The sequence below is a fragment of the Myiozetetes cayanensis genome, unplaced genomic scaffold (genome assembly GCF_022539395.1).
Source record: "Myiozetetes cayanensis isolate MyiCay16 unplaced genomic scaffold, myiCay2020 scf9, whole genome shotgun sequence".
Taxonomy (NCBI): Eukaryota; Metazoa; Chordata; class Aves; order Passeriformes; family Tyrannidae; genus Myiozetetes; species Myiozetetes cayanensis.
This window is the reverse complement of record NW_026088185.1, coordinates 29,234,315-29,248,701: the sequence shown is the minus strand read 5'-3', so window position 1 is coordinate 29,248,701 and position 14,387 is coordinate 29,234,315. Positions and strand designations below refer to the sequence as shown.

The 14,387-nt window shown below is 42.4% G+C and overlaps 1 protein-coding gene across 4 annotated transcripts in view; it reads left to right on the top strand.

Moving 5' to 3' along the window:
- The first annotated feature begins 441 nt into the window (after nucleotides 1–441).
- ZNF148 (zinc finger protein 148) overlaps nucleotides 442–14,387 on the top strand; it is a 43,180-nt gene continuing 29,234 nt past the window's right edge. For all 4 annotated transcript variants that reach the window (XM_050340332.1, XM_050340331.1, XM_050340330.1 and 1 more), the window contains exon 1: nucleotides 442–568. The gene's annotated coding sequence lies outside the window, so the exon portion shown is untranslated. The remainder of the gene's footprint in view (nucleotides 569–14,387) is intronic.

The window sequence follows — 14,387 nt, the reverse complement described above, 5'->3', positions numbered from 1 at the left end:
GACCCCGCAGGGAGCGGGGGGCAGCCCCGGCCCGAGGCCGAAGGGGCTCTCCCGCCCCGCCTCCGCCCGGGGCCGGCGCGGGCAGCGCTCCCACGGCCGCGCCGGCCTCCTGACCCGCGCGTAACCCGGCACCGCCCGCCCCGCCAGCGGCCGCAGCCCCGGCGGGGATCCCGCTCCCGTCCCCGCTCCCCGTTCTCCCCATCCTCCTCCTCCTCCTCCTCCTCCTCCTGCTGCCGCCGCCGCCGTCCCGCCGGTCCTCCGGGCGCGTTTCCCGTGGTGCAGCGCGCGCGCGGCGCTCTGGCCGGGTGTCGCTGTCACCGCCCGCGGACGCTCCGCGGAGCAGCAGGAAGAAGAAGAAGAAGAAGAAGAAGAAGGAGAAGAAGAAGAAGAGGAGCCGCCGCCGCCTCCCCGGGCTCCCCCGCCGCTGCCGCCCAGCCGGCCCCCTGCCCGCGGCCCACCACCCCCGCCATGCCCGGGGCCGCGGCACGGCAGCTCTGAGCCGCCGCCGCCGCCGCCGCGCCCCGGCCCGGCCCGGCCCGGCCGCCTTCTCCTCGCAGCTCTGCGGCCGGTAAGTGCCGGCGGGGGCGAGCCGGGGCCGCTCGGGGCCGTTCGGTGCGCGGAGGGAGGGAGGGAGGAGGAGGAGGAGGAAGGAAGGGAAGGAAGAGGGGGCCGCGGCGCGGCGCGTCCCGCATGGGCCGCGTTTGGCCCCGGCGCGGGGAGGCCGGCGCGGAGCGGGGGATGAGGAGGCGGCGGGCGCCCTCCGCCCGCTGCTCCCGCCGCTCCCGCTCCGCCCGCTCTCCCGGCCGGCAGTCGCGGGGCCGCGCAGGCCGCGCCGGGGCGGCGGGGATGGGGCCGCCGGGGCCGCCTGACAGACGGACGGACGGACGGACGGACAAAGAGCCGAGGGACGGACGGGCTGGCAGCGCGTCCCCCCCGGGCCCCCTGCTCCCGGGCCGTATCCTCGGGCTGCCCGCCTCCCCATTGTTCCCGGTGTAAGATAGCTGAAGCGTGCCGACCTGCGAGCAGTCACTCCGCTCGGTTTTATTTCTGAATAACCTTCTCAGAGTCTCCTCCCGGCTGCTCGGAGGAAGCTTTTGCAAGGCAGCCTCTTCTCCCCAGCGTCGGGAGCTGCTAACAAGTGCCAGTATGGAAGTGGCTTGGCAGAGCAGGGGGGACCAGTAGGAGTTGAGGAGAAATTAGTTGGGCTTCAAACACTTTCACTCTTCATCGTCTTTCCTCCCCCGATTCCTGCCAAACCTCAGCTGGGGTGAGTTGCAGTAACATCTGCATTAAGCTGGTTCATGAAAAGGAAAGACATTTATGTTGCCAACATAACTCGTCTCTCTGATCACTTTGTTTTTGTGAACTGTTCAGAGCAGCAGCTGTGAGGGATTTCGCACAACGATTAAAAAAAAAAAAAGGTAGATATATGTGGAGTCCAGTAATCACAACTTTAGTCTTGCTTTAAAGGTCTACTTGGAGCATGACCTACCTCTCTGTCTGCATACACGTGATGTTCTGGTCCAAGAAGTGTTAGATGGGAGAGATGTCCTACTGCTGACGAACAGCATCTTTGCCATTGGTACAGGACGAATGACAGAGGACTGTGGTTTTTCTTTTGAATAGGATCTCAGTTGCTTTGTTTATTTGCTGCACTTGCTCACAAATTTCAGTAGTACTTTTACAGGGTTGCTGGGAATATGTGCCCGGGCCTCTCATGCTTCCACATTTTGGAGTGCCCATGTCAGATTTCATTGTTGCAAGTGGTAGAAATTTTGTAGCCATTCTCCATGTGTTTGGTGAATATTCCCGGTGGAGGGAGGAGGTGGAAAAATAGTGCTACCCAGTATCAATTCTTGCAAGTGTTCTTATGGTATGCTCGGAGGCGGTATAGGTAAACCGGTGTTCCGACCTAGACTTGAGAAGTTTGCATACCTTCCGGCAATGTTAGTTTTACAGTGTCCCACTTCCAGTGCCTGGGATCCGTGCCTGTGTCCAGTGACAGCTGTCATCTGCTGGAGTGTTGGCTGCGCCGGAAGCTCCAGAGCTCATGAGGCCTCAGCCTTCCTGTGGATCCCGTGGGATCTGCAGGCTCCTGGTGCAGGGTACACACACATTCACAGGAGAGGCGGGCAAACCCTGCTCTTCTTGAGGTTGTTTAGGAAAACAAAATTAAGTTTTCAGTTGCGCAGTTGCCTGAAAACTGTTTGTCATGGCCTTTGGTGGCGAATACGCAGCTGAATGTGTGTGTGTGTGTCTGCTTTCCAAAAGTGTCTGCTTTGTAGTTGTTTCTGGATGTCTGCATGCAGCTTTTCCCCAAATATACAGGTAGTTGGTGAGCTCATATAGCTGAATAAAGCTAAAAGAGATGAGGGTGACCTCTTGCATTTAGGCTGTTGTGTTCGCATGTACTTTTTCTGTCTTCACTCCTGAGGCTGAGACCTGAGAGAACAGATGTGTATGTAATCTGTGCTCTTGTTACTGTCCTTCTTGTCCATATCTGTTTTATGTCTACTCTGTTGCAAACATACTCTGTTTATGGAAGATCCCCAAGATAATGGATTATGAAATCAAACTATTAAGTAAGTAGGTAGCTATTTGAAGAACCACAATGATTAAAAAAAATGGAAGAAAAATTACTCAGAACGTGAAAAGTTATATTTCAGGCTAAATTGTTCACCTGAAGGAATGCATGCTTGGAGAATATTATTATGTAGCTTCTCCAAATACAGTTTTCCCTCTCAGTTCAGTGTGTACAAGTTTATTTGTATGAGGATTTAAAGTGCTGTGGAGCATGTGTGTGTTCTGGATTCTGGAGACAGTTGGTGGTGTAAAAACATAAAGGTTGGAAGTTCTTACTTCCACCTGAGAACTTCTGTGTACCAGTAGTGTTAGAATTGAACTATGAGGATGCTGAGAATGTATTACTCTAGTGAATTATGGTGATGGTACATCTTAAAGAGTTTAGCTCACTTCTGGGTAAGTTCTTTGCACCACAGGTTGAGTAATGTAAATTTGCAAATAGTTGAGTTCAGGGTGTTGGTTGTTAGTGTAGGGATTTAGGTTACAGCACTTTAAAATGTACTGTTGAGGAAGAAGCATTTGTTGTACTCTGGTATTTTGGGGAAAAGAAGGGTGGGTTTGTTTTTTGTATCTGCTGCTAGAGATTTGTGATTTTTTTTTTGTGTGTGTGCCTGGGATATTTGTAGAGTCTTCCTCTGCTGAGGACTGTGTGGGCTCTTACAAATGGAGACCTGTCTGTACAGAGCAGCTTGATGGAGTGGGCCTTAATCTATCAAAACCACTTTAAGTGGTTTAGCATAATTTGGGATTAAGTTTGATTTAATTTTGGCTCTAATATAAAATACATTTTTCTATGTGAAGTAACTGAACTTAAATAAGAAATAGTAATATTGGGATAATGTCTGTGATAAATAAAGATACTGCTGTTACCCTAAACATGAGACTGAAGCATTCAGCTTTCTTGTCCAAACTTAACAATGTCTTGTATATTCAGTGAATGGGACAAGGACTGAAAAGTAAACACCGATGGAAATATTTTTTGCCTTGAAGACTCTTAAATGGATCTAACAGAGAAATACAGAGGTTTTATTTAAAATAAGTACTTTGTGTGCCTCTGCCTGGCATTCTAATGATAGCTGCCTTTCAAATGATGAAATAGATTCAAGCCTTCAGCTTGCAGTCTGATCTGCATAACTGAGTGTTTAAAGACAAATGTGGTCCCACAAAAGCTCCATGGATGTAAGCAGACATGGGTGTCTGCTTCTATCAGGTTGCAGGGCTTATGTGAGGGATCAGTACTGTGATTAAGTTCCACTTTAATTTGTTTAGGCTTTTTTGACAGAAATATTTTGGGGAAAATTGTATTTCTTGGACTACTGAGATTCATGAATTTTTTTCTTTTCTTTTTTTTTTTCCACTTCTGTAAACTAGAATCTGTGCAAAACCCCCTGCACAGTGTTGAGTTTATTCATTTAACTTACTGTTTTTTAACAGCTGAGACATAGCTATTGACAGGCCATGTCAGCAAAATACAGCCACTGGCTATAATATATAGCTGTAAGGCAAGCACACACTTCTGTCCAACAAAGGAAAATCCATTCAGATTTTCATGAGATTTATTTTCATTTACACAAATGCTGTTAGTTACTTTATTTCAGTACTTTTCCAGTGAAGTTAAAACACAACTCCCATCTGTTTAGCTCATTAGTTAGTACTCTGTATACATTTTAAATATACATTTTTTATCATCCACTTAGAACAGAGTATTTTATACATCAGCAATAATGCCATAAACTACACAAGTGGTAAAATTTTAAACTATTTCACTTACAAATTACTGTACAAATTAAAATACAATAACATATGTGAGCATTCCAATATTATATGTGATTAAGTTATCTTCCCCTGACTCCATATAGAGATATTTTTCATATATCATTCAACACGTTGGATAAAATATCTGGAAAAATCTGTAATATGTTCTCACAAAACTTGATTATAAGTGTGTCCTAAGGGGAAATTGGCTGTCTTTTAGAAAGACTGTGGAATCTACAGCATGCAGAAGGGTTAGAATCTCCTGATAACTTCTTCCACACTGTCAGAATGTTATTTTGGGAAATAATATAGAGACTGGCACTGCTTTTGCTCAGAAATAATTTTTAATGTACTCTTAGGATATTATCAGTGTGTTAATGTATTCCAGGCTATGATATCAAGAGGCAACAGTGAGAATACTGTAATGTAGTTAATGTATTACTAATTTATATTACTTCATGATTTCACCGCACTTTTGAAAACAGCAAGACACAACTCAGTAACAGCATGTGTATATGGTCTGATCCTGCAACTGATATACTCTACTGGCAAATTAGTATCACAGTATCTGCATCTTGTCATGGTATGTGCAGAAAGTCTTAAGACAGTGCTGTCTAATTCTTCCCTTATGACTAGGATGACATTTTTATAAGCGCAGAATTAAACAGTCTGATGATAAAATGAAATCTGTGTGGGAAGAAGTTCTAACCTGCAAACAGCAGTAGGGTATAATTTATGAACAGCCTATCAAATATAAACTGTCTAGATCTCTTGCACTGGGAAAAAAAAAAACAAAAACCAAACAAAAAAACTCCCATAAAAACCAAAACCAAAAATCAAGGTGCCTGTAAAATGTCCGTAAGACAGTTTCTTGATGTAACATATGATATTACTCATACCTAAAGCTGTTGTGATATCTGTGTGAGCTCAGCTATGAGACTGATAAGCCTTCTGCTCTAAAATTGTTTCAAATGGCAGCTACATCCATAAGGTTAAAAGATGCCCATTCATAAAAATTTGTACAAATTTCTTAAATGTATTAATGTTTATGTAATAATTTTCCCATAAAATCTGTATTGATTTTACTACTTATGTACCCCAACACAGATAGAGAAGACATCACTAGAGAGGTTTACAATGCCAGTAACAACATGACCAGGTCATGTCACCTTAGTGCAAGAGGTGAAGTGAGAAATACTGATGCTGGGCAGGTTTGAGATAGTCGCATTTTCATTAGCACTATTTATGAAAGGGAGAGAAAACAACTTTTTACAGACTGTGAATGTTAACTGCTATGTGATTGCCCTGAAAATTTGCCAGATTTCTTTTCTGTTGTTGGGATTGTATTTGAAATAAGGAATTGGTGATAATGCTCCTAAAAAGCATGTGCGCACGTGTGTGTGTGTGTGTAAGACACTTGTAGCATGTATTTATGATGATGTCTGGCCTAAAGCTCTAGTCATGGAGAACGGGAAGTGTTCAGCATAAAGTGAGGTTTATTTTGCCAAACAATATGCAGCGTGTGATGTGGGTTATTGCCTGGTATGTCACTGGGGAGAGGCAAAGCCAGTGAGCAGCTTCTAAATTCACCATCTTTCTCAGGCTTCCTTGGGTAACGAAAACTATTTAGCCTCGCTTTCAACAAGTGATTCTGTAGTGTTGCATTGCAGACATTCTTCAGTTTTTTAAAGGGAGGACAGAGGGAGCAAAATGAGTATTTAAGCCAAGAAATGAGTACATTTCATGGGATCCATGGATGATTTTTTAACCTGTAAGCATTATAACAGTTAGAATTTCCAGATGCCATGGATGATTTCAGAGTTTCTCAAGCAAGAGTATTCTGAATCAAATTACTGTCTCTGTTGCTGACCTCCTAAGGCATGATTCTCCCCAGGTTTGGACCACTTAAACAGTGGTTTCTAACATAGGTCACTGTTATATGTCAGTCTCTGTCAAGTGTAATATATGTGAGATGGATGACAATTGTCAGGCTTTTTAGTTAGGTCGTTTATAGCACTGAGCAGTTCTAGATACATCAGTAGCTATATACACACATTTAAGAAATGTTCTCCTTTTGTTTCTGTAAAGTTTCTTTTAACAAAGAAGTTCTTCATGATAGATTGGTAAACTCAGCCAACTCCCTTTTTGCTGGAGTAACCTCACACTACTTACCTTGAAGAAAATTTTTGTAATGACCACTACTAGATCAAGTGCAGAGGGAGGTGGTGAATCCTCAGGGTACCAAGATGTGATACAATTATTGTAGACCACAGTCACTTGCAGATTTTTCCAGACATGTCCATGCAATATTGGTTTTCAGCTTATGTTTTGACCTCATAACCAATTTTCTTGAAGGTAAAGTCTAGTGTGAAGGTGCCCTGTGTGAATATTGCTTTAACAATATCAAATACAAATTAATCATTCACATGGGAGAAAGACTGCTGTCATCCCTCAAGGAGGAAAGCTTTATTAGGCTGTGGTTCTCAGGAGCTTCCTCTGTCACTGGTAAACCTGACAGTTATACCTAGTGATGAATTTTTGTCTGAGTCAGCAAAAAGATGTCAAAGTTATGTGATTGTCTTCCGGGGAGCAGGAAAGCTTGTGTTGTTATGGGGTGTAAGGAAGTAAGGGAAAGCCACTTGGCTTTAATGTTGTTTTTTCTTAGTAGAGAATATGAAGTTTTCTTTTTAAATGACTAGAAAAGAATCCTTATGTATTTAAAATGTGGGTTTTTTATGATCACTGAGGATGAAATTAAGGGATTGGGAGGGGGAATAAAATAGAGTTTGTAGAAGAGGAGCACGCAGAGGATGATCATCCAGTTGTCACAGTATTTTGCTGGAATATGTAGAGTAGGTGGCAATTTGTAGACAAAACCAGTGGGCTTGTTGTCTGAATCTGACAGTTAAAAGTAGATCATGCAAACCGGGCGTGTTCAGGCTGGTGCCTGTTAGGAACCGGTACTCAGTGTTACATACACTGCATTGGATCAAATATAACGCAGCTTTAAGTGTGAGTTTACTGTCACTTTTCAGGGAACAGCAATGTAAAGGGACAAGCTGACAGAAAACCTAATCTCTCGGTTCTTTGCATGACCTTGCAGTTTACTGTCTAGTGTGCCTTTGTATCATCCCTGGATTACATTCCTTATAGGTCATAGGACAGGCAGGGGGCTTTCCACAGTTGTGGTGGTGATGAGGGTATGGCTGCATGCGTAGAAAAAATGGGATCTGTTGTAGTTACATCTAATGTGCCTAAAATTTGCTGTAACCCTGGACAACTCTTCATTTCCTACGTTTGTTTGGACATGAGTTCAGCAGAGCAGTTTGGCTCTGATTCTTGCTTCTTGAGTACGTGGGCATAGTGCTAGAACAAGGAGGAATGTCTGTAAATTGAAACAGGGTAGATTTAGATTTGATATTAGGAAGAAATGCTTAACTTTGATGGTGGTGAGACACTGTAAGGGGTTACCCAAGCTGTGGGTGGCCCCTCTGTGGGAGTGTTCAAGGCCAGGTTGGATGGGGCCCTGAGCAGCCTGGTCTGGTGTAAGGTGTCTGTGCCCACAGGGGGATTGGAACTAGATGATCTTTAAGGTCCCTTCCCACCCAGACCATTCTAAGATTCTGTAATAAGATGTTGCCCTGTTACCTCATGGGACACATCTGTGCATTGAGGGAACCTGGGTGAGTGCAGCTGCATCAGCATGTTCAGGGCTTGAGGACTTGAGGCTCTTAACATGGTTGGATGAGGAAACAGTATCTGGAAAGCAGTGCATAAATGTAGAACATTTTTTTCTTTCATCAGAATCTTGTAAGTATATTTTTGGACTTTACAGATTGGTTTCCTGCTTGCTTAGTATTATGGGTTGTATTGAATGTCTTTCACTGAGACTTGGCTTCATCATGAAGTTATTTGATTATGAGTTCTCAGAAATTTCAGACCTGTTTGGGATGGTAGCTCTTAATTATTGGTCTGTGAGTTAATGGCATCAAGAACCTTCAAGATTTTTGTTCCTAATGATTATAGGAGTTATTATAAACACAGAATCATATCTTTTGATCGATCTGAATTCCTGTTTTAGTGTATTCTAGGACTTAATTAGTGAGAATTAGCTGCAGGGTACCAAAGTCATTGAGGTAGATTCCGATTTCCACAATCTTTTTATTCAAGAGGGCACAATCTTGAGAAGTCTGAGTTTTATTTTTTGGGTTATTTTCAGTGTTAGTTAATGGGCTATCATATCTTTGTTATTATTGCTCCTATAAAATAGTTTCTAGGCAACTTGTGCTTTGGCTTGCCTTGATCTGAAAATGGGCTTAAGTGCCTGAAGATTGTTTGAGAAATTTAAAACTGTAATGAGGAGTAATTACCTTGGGGTATGTGGTAAAAGTCAGTGGGATTCCTTGTTCATACCATTCTTGAAGTATCAAGGGAAAGAGTTACCTGGAAGTTCTTACTGGGGTTGTGGATAGTCTTTTGAAGAGGATATGCAGCAGAAGCACACTGGATTTAGTAGTTATTTGATTTGCCTTTTTTTTTTTCTTTTGAAGTGAGGATCAGCCAGATTAAAAAAGGCTGATTTACAATTCTGGAATTTTATGTAAGCAGGATAGGAATAGTTCTTAGCTGATTTAATCTGACCACAAGTGTTGGTTATCAGCAGGGAGGTGATGAACTTGTTGCAACAATGGGGAAAAATATCCTAACTGTACGGAAGGATATTCTTTTCTTGGCAAATTTACATGGTCTGTAACATGCTTGTGTTCCAAGAGGGGTTTTGAGAAAGTGACCTAGTTGCTCACTTCCATGATTTTAGAGTTTATTTCTACTCCTTCCCTCTCTGGCTGATCTCATACGGTCTTTAAATACTAACATGTGTCTGTTTATGTGCTGGCTCTTGTGTTTATGCTTATGAAGGTGCTTGATACTGTTCCGATGCTGTTGTATCAGGGAGTGCTGGTTAGGCCCCAACAATCCCTGACTCCACTGATGAAAATTGCTCCTTGGTGCCCAGTTTGTAATTGCTGGGATACTTTGAAGAATAGTGATAGATTTTCTTTTTTTTGGTTCTTTTTTTTTTGGTCAGTGCTCTCCCTAATGGAGCATCACAGCATTGTCTGCTCCTTGTTTTTCATTGTGCATTAGGGGAAAGAAAGGGCTGCCACCAGAATATACAAGTTCAAGATAGTGTTCCTAGTGATACCCAAATCATTGTCATTTTACTATTTTTATATTCTTATACTGCTGTCATCTCTGAAGGATCCATATACCTTTTTGGAAATGTCTTGTGCATTTTGATCACATTATGTCACCTGTAATTCTTTTTCTTTCCTCAGGGCTTATTTATTCTACTGACTATGTTACATGTGTGTTGCCTTGTGTTTATGTTAGTAAAAGTGCAGTAGGTATTTATGTGCTTGAGGTAGTTTATTTTCTCTGTCTCATGTTTAGTTTTGTCATTTTTAGTTACTAGGTGTATTAGTCCTGCGGAATAGGTAGATCCTTGAAAGGCTTTTTTTTGTTTGTTTTGTTTTTGTTTTCTTTGTAGATAGAGTAGACCTGTAGGGTTTGAGGAGTGGGGCAGTTAATAGGGATCTATGTCTTTAGCTTTAAGAAGGGCTCTTTCTGACCTTCTGGCCCAGACTTTTGGCCCCATCTTTTCAGGTGGGTCTGAAAGATGGCCACTTAAGGTAATACTAGTGTTTGAAAAACATAGTATAGAAAGTGTAGGATTTGCTTTGTCTGTCTGGAGTGAAATCTTTTACTAAAGAGGTATTCATTCTACCATGTTTCGGATTAACGGGATTAGTTGAGGTAGTTGAAGGGTATGTTTGAAACATAGTTGCAATGAAATAAATACCCATTAAACATGAAGCTATCCTGAGGTATGACACTGCCTCCTCTGCAGGTTTAGATAAGAAAGTGTTCCTTGTCAGTATTCCCATGAAAAGTTAGTCCACAGAGAGCCAATGATATTTTGCAGAATTTGTCTCTAGATGTTACACAGAATGTAATCTTACCCCAAGTTAGTTTGCTGTAATGAAGTTTGGGGAAAAATGCCTACTTTAGGCATGCTGATATGCTAAAGTTGAAATTGCAACTTAGGAGAGTGGTTCCTGTATTCTAAAATACTTGCATTGCTCTCACGACCTGAGAGCCCATGTTGAAATAACATTTTCAAATACTGAAGCAAGGTCTAGAAATAATCACCTGTGCTCTGTAACTGAGATCTGTTTTGTTGTCGTTCATGTCCTTCTCATTTATGGTTTAGAAGAGTGTTGTTTTTTTCCTCTTAAGTTTTCCATATGCTCTCATGTATGTAAATGAGGAATATCTTCCAGAATCTCTGAGATCACTTTTGCAGCTAACTTCCAGCTTTTTTGATCAAAACCTTCTTGATTATACTTTCTTTAGCTTATTGTCCAATGTTATTTAGTCTTTGTGGATGCATTAAGTAATAGTCCTGAAATTTTCTGTAATTACTATTTTTCTTTAATGCACATAGATGGCCTCTTATAAAACAATGAAGCTGAAGTAAAGATATTCCAAGAAAAGCATGCTTTTAGAAGAGCAATTTTAGGTATAAGTCAACCATGCAGGCGTTAAAATTACAGCATTTAGCTTTACGTGTGCCATTTAATTTTACCATCCTCATTATATCACTAATATATTGTACCTTAGTATAGTAGTATTTAGTGATACTAAATAGCCCCTACCTTTTTGAATGCACGTAAATTGAATAAGCAGCTGCCTTGTACTTTGCTTTCTTCTCATTGCATAATTCATGTTCTCTTACTATGCTCTGCTTAATCCTGCTCTGAAGGCAGAATGGGTATATTTCTTTGGGAAATTTCTGTAATGGTCATCAGTAGGTGTGCGAGGGCCTCACAGGTAGTTCCTACTGCTCACTGCACATCTAAATCCTAGGTGGGTCATTGCACCTGATTTAGAGACAAGGAAGTGGAAAGAAGGAACGGAGATTTGCCAAGATAACAGATGTGCCCAAAAGCAGTGGCATAGCTGAGAAATGAAGCCAAATCTCTCTCAGTTCTGTTACATCGTGGTGGTAACCAGCGTTTCCCTCTTCAGTCTTACTGCTGTGCTCACCTTTTCTGGATGACACTCCTGCATTGGAGTGCCTCCATTCCTCTAGTGATTCTCCACCAAAGTGGCTACTCCATGTTGGTTGGAAACCCATGGGTTGGTTACGCTTTCTGATCAGTCATTAAGCCCTGGGAGAGGCGAGACCATCTCACCCACCTCCTCATGGTAGTTATCTAAGTAACTGGAGTAGCCTTACCTGTCCACGTGAGGGCTGCTGCCTTCTCCCCTCAGGAGCTGTGATGGCTGCAGGAACAAGAGCACTATAAACTGATAAGTTTACCCTTGTGACCTATATTGAACATTGCTTATTATTACAAGTATTTGATTTTGCCTCAGGGAAAGGAAATGGATATTTCTTATTTTATGGCTGGAGAATTGGTGTCTGTGAGTAAGATGAAAGTTTGCAAGTGGTGTGGATGTCCATTGAGCTCTTTAAGAACTTTTTTTTTTTTTTTTAATAACAACATTGCATTATCTTTGTATTTTTAAAGTATTGTTGTAATTGATTTAATTGCAGCCTTGAGTACTCAGCATTTTAGGTGAATTTGACCCAAATGTGTCAGCATAAGCACCCAGAAAATGTGGAACGTATAATTATTGATCACCTATTTTTAAAAAGTTTTGGTAGAAATGGCTTGTGTAGGCTTGTATCCTATTTTGCAAGGTGGCAAATGGTTGTGGCTTTCTCTTTGTGTGCTCTGTGACTCATTTATACATTTTGACATTTGCAACAAATGGAGCAAGGGTATTATAAACTATCTTAGTAGTGTCACCAGTTTTTATGGAGCATTTCATGCTGTGTGCTGTAGAAAAAGATATATCTATATATAGATACAGATATAGATATAAACACATGTACATATATTTATGATCTTTTTATTTAAAAAAAAATAAAAATCAGTGACAATATGCTGGAAAGGTGAGTTATGATGAAACAAGGTACCCTAGTGAAGGCAGTCCCTTCTGTGTGTTTGCATATAACTTCTTGTATTCTCCCAGGGGTTTTAGTTTATAATATTTTAAGGATTTTTAAAAAGCAGTCTGGAAAGAAACACCAGAATTTTTGTATACAAATGTATGGAGTCACAGAAGGTTTGGGTTGGAAACTACCTTAAAGATCATCTTGTTCCAATGCCACTTCCATAGACAGGGACACCTTCCACTAGATCAGGTTACTCAAAGCCCCATCTAGCCTGGTCTTGAATGTTTCCAGGGATGGGGCATCCACAGCTTCTCTGGTCAGCCTGTTATAGTCTCTTACTGTCCTCACAGTCAAGAATTTCTATGTAATATCTAATCTAAATCTTCTTTCTTTCAGTTTAAAGCCATTCCCCCTTGTCCTGTCACTATAGGCCCTTGTAAAAAGTCTCTCTCCAGCTTTCCTCTAGGCCCCTTTTAGGTACTGGAAGGCTGTTCCCTGGAGTCCTCTCTTCTCCAGGGAGAACAGCCCTGTCTCTCTCAGCCTGTCTGCATAGCAGAGGTGCTCCAGCTCTCTGATTATCTTTGTGACCTCCTCTGGACTCACTCCAGCAGGTCCACATCTTTCTTTTGTTGTGGCCCCAGAGCTGGATGCAGCACTCTGGATGGGGTCTCATGAGAGCAGAGCAGAGGGAGGGAATCCCCTCCCTGGACTTGCTGCCCATGGTGCTCTGGATGCAGCCCAGGGCACAGTTTGCTTTCTGGGCCATGAGCACACATTGCTGGGTCATGTTGAGCTTCTCATCAACCAATACCCTCAGGTCCTTCTGTGTGGGGTTGCTTTCAATCTGTTCTGTTCCCAGCCTGTATCTATGCTTGGGATTGCCCCAACTCACTTGCAGGATCTTACTCTCGGCCTTGTTGAACTTCACGAGATTCTCACAGGCCCATCTCTCAAGCCGGCCAGGGTCCCTCTGGATGGCATCCCTTCCTCCAGGGTGTCAACCACACCACACAGCTCACTGTTGTCGGATCCCACTGTCCATGTCACCAGCAAAGATGTTAAACAGCACTGGTCTCACTACTGGGCCCTGAGGAACCCCACTCGTCTTTGCTGTCCACTTGGACATGGAGCCACTGACCACAACTCTCTGAGTGCAACCATCAAGACATTCTCACATACGTACAGACCTTTGCCATTTGGGCCAGTAGGGTAACAGAGCATCAGTGCGTTGTCATCTTCTGTAAAGCAGCACTATCATAGTGCTAGTGATGAGTAGAGATGCCTCCCAGATACTTGCACATAGCAGAGGAGTGGTGAGACCCAAGGAATTTAAGGGTTTGTAAAAATAAAAAAATCACATTTTTAAAAGAGGAATGTATTTTTCTTCTCTGTTTATTTTTAAGGTGAAAATATGTGAGATGGGCTGAGAGAGTTAGGCTGTGAATGCTGAACAGAAAAGGGTCCACTCCTGCACCCTGTTTTGAGCTGTTCTGTCTTCTTTGTGGTAAATCCAGCCAGTGAGTTATCCTCAGAAAATTAGTAACTGGGAAAAAAAAATTGCCAGACTGCTGGAGTGTAAACAAGTGTGTCTTTATATGAGATCAAAGTGGGTACAAAAGATAGGCTGGACTCTCAGAGTTAGGAACAGGGATCAGGATTGCCCCTTTCAATGACCATTAGCTGTTAAATTGGCTCGGCTTTGTGTTAGAACTGCACTGTTATCTAAATCAAGTAGTAAAAACATTTGATACATTATCTGAACTACTTTTATAAAGTTTCAGCATGAGGCATGTGATACACGGAATGTCACAAAATTTTCACCAGTTAGACTGAAGTTATGAATTACTAAAGGTACTTAGAAGATGCTCGGTAGCCTTAGTTATGTCTAGTGCTTGTTTTCCCGAATATAAATGCCATCAGAAGTCCCCAGAGTGAGCACTTTTGAGTGCCCAAGTTTCATGGTGCAAGGGCAGAAATTCTGCATTGTTCTTTTGAGGTTAACTATACAGTGGTAGAAATTCCT